Consider the following 2,763-nt stretch of genomic DNA (forward strand, 5'->3'; position numbering starts at 1 on the left):
TGGGGGTGGGGGGGATTAGCAAATCCACCACAGCACAGCTGTTTCAAGGTGAAAATAAGGGAAATTTAGAAAGAGATGAAGGTAGCAAGGTCCGAGCTCTGCACAGTTAGTGAGGATAAAATCAAGGGGAAGATGATTGTGAAGGCATCTGAGGCCCAGACCCACAGGAAAACAAGCACAAACCTCAAATATGCTTTGTATTGTATAAAAGCTTTCTGACCTTTGTTTTTTGGTAATGTTTTTAACCCTAAAACATTAATCTCATCTGCTTCTGTGACAGAAGGGGAAGAAAATCCCAGTGTTTAGCAAGTTATTTTAAACCCTTCGGTTTAAAATTGCTCATGAAGTTGCAGTCTTAAACATTTGAAACTTAAAGAGATGATGTGTGTAAAACACCCCCTTCCCTCACCTTTCCACATTTTCGGCCCATTTAACCCCTCCATGCCCAGTGCAGGCTATATCCTTAAAAATCCAAGAGTCAGACTAGAAGGCATGGGCAGCATGTTGGGGAGGAGGGTGGAGGCAGGGGACAGGGGAGGAGGAGGCCAAGGTCGTCCAAGTCACTCCTGGGTGTCCACCAAGCAGGTGGGCTCCTGGTGGGACTAGGGACCCCGTGCCCACCCTGTACGATCTCAGAGGAAATGGTGGCGTTCCTTGGCTTCTAGATGCATCACTCCAGGCACATGGCTACCTTCTCCCTGTGTCCTTACATCATCATCTGTGCATGTCTGTCTCTGTCCAGACTTCCCCTTTATATGACCCCAGTCCTATTGGATTCAGGCCCACCCTGATGACCTCATCTTACATTGATCACCTCTGTAAAGACCCTGTCTCCAGAGAAGGTCACATACGGAGGTCCTGGGGGTTAGGACTTCAACATATCTTTTTCAGGGACACAATTCAACCCATAACAAACCCTTCAGGGTTTGTCACTGAGTCTTCTCAAGTTCTTCCCCAAAACAGTGCATGAGGGTGGGGGTGTTTAATGTTTTGCCCCTCACTGAGTTCCCTTCCGTGGATTTCAAGGAGGAGGAGACTGAGCAAGCTGTCTGTTTGGCCTAGAAGGATATACCCTGCTTGACAGGTATGACAGAGGCCTTTAGTGTGACAGAAGCCAACAGGACGGCTGCATAATTTGTGGGGCCCAGGACAAAATGGAAATGTGGAGCTCCTTCAAAAAATATTAAGAGGGGTTGCCGGGTGGCTGAGTTGGTGAGAGCGCATGCTGTTAACAAGGTTGCCAGTTCGACTCCTTCATGGGATGGTGGGCTGCGCCCCTGCAACTAGAGTGAAAACGGCGACCGGATTTGGAGCTGAGCTGCGCCCTCCGCAACTAGATTGAAGGCCAACAACTTGAGTTGGAGCTGATGGGTCCTGGGAAAACACACTGTTCCCCAATAAAATTTCTAAACAAACAAACAAAAAAAAAAGTATTAAGAATGTCAGATAAGGGCCGGCCGAGTGGCGCGTTGGTTGAGAACTGGCTTGGGATGCCAGAGGGCCCCGGTTCGGATCCCACATATGAGGGCCAGTGACGCTGCCCTCTGCAGCTAAGATGGTGAACGGCCGGCAGCCGCCATGGGCGGCTGTCCAGAGGCCGGCGACTGATCTGCCTCGCCCGGGAAGAGAGCATTGATGGTGCTGGCTTGGGCCAGTGGGGCGGCGTCCTCCACAACTAGACTGAAGAACAAAACAACAGCAACTTGTCTGTTCCCCTTCCCCTGATTCCCCAGCGCTGTTCCCCTCCCCCAATTCCCCAATAAAATATTTTTTAAAAAAGAAAAAAAGAATGTCAGATAAACACAATGTGGCCCATCCAGACAATGAAATATTCTGCCTTAAAGAAGGAGGACATTCTGACACCTGCTACAGCATGGATGCTGAGGATATTATACTTAGTGAAATAACCAGACACAGAAGGACAAACACTGTTTGATTCCCTTTATATGAGGTCCCGAGAGGAGTCAGATTCACGTGACAGAAAGAATGGTGGGAGCCAGGGGCTGGGGGAGTTGAGGGGAGGGAGTGTTTAATGGGGACAGAGTGTCAGTTTGGGAAGATGGAGAATTCTGGAGATGGATGGTGACGATGGTCGCATAACAATGTGAATGTCCTTAATGATGCTGAACTGTTTAAGATGGTAAATTAAAAATGGTTAAGATGGTAAATGTTATGTGTATTTTACCACAATAAAAACTTTAAAAATAAAGTTTAAAAAAAATACTAAGAATTTCAAGATGGCAACAGCAGAGTGTGAAATCAAGCCAGGGCTTTGTGCTTCTGCATGGGTCGCTTGCCCAGGAGGCCACCCTGGGGGCCTGACACTGCCCCAATTGGCCCTGTCTCTTACCAGCTGCTGTGTGCAGCCAACAACCTCCCAGTGCAGCCAAGACTCCCTCGCCCTGGTGCTCAGGTGGGGAGAAACCTGCTCCCCACAGCTGGTGTTTATAGCAGCGAGGCATATCCGGTCCAGGTCTGTGGGTGTGAAAATCCACAATGTGTTCGCTGGCCAATGGTACTCAGTACAAAGAGAAGCAAGATGGATGGTGATTGTGTTCCAAGGACAGAATTCTGGCTTCCATCCTGCCATGGGCTGGGTGTGGCAGGTGGAGGACTGCCCCTCCTGGGGTCCCTCCAAACCTGGGAGGGGGGCTCTGCGCACTTGGCCTGAAGAGGGGGAGCTGTTCAGCCCTGGTTCGGAGCCCCTGTAGGCAAGAAGCCTGCAGCCCAGCACATCTCCATTCCCTGGAAAAGTCCGTTCCC

Source organism: Hipposideros armiger, unplaced genomic scaffold (assembly GCF_001890085.2).
Source record: "Hipposideros armiger isolate ML-2016 unplaced genomic scaffold, ASM189008v1 scaffold_502, whole genome shotgun sequence".
In the NCBI taxonomy this organism is placed as follows: Eukaryota; Metazoa; Chordata; class Mammalia; order Chiroptera; family Hipposideridae; genus Hipposideros; species Hipposideros armiger.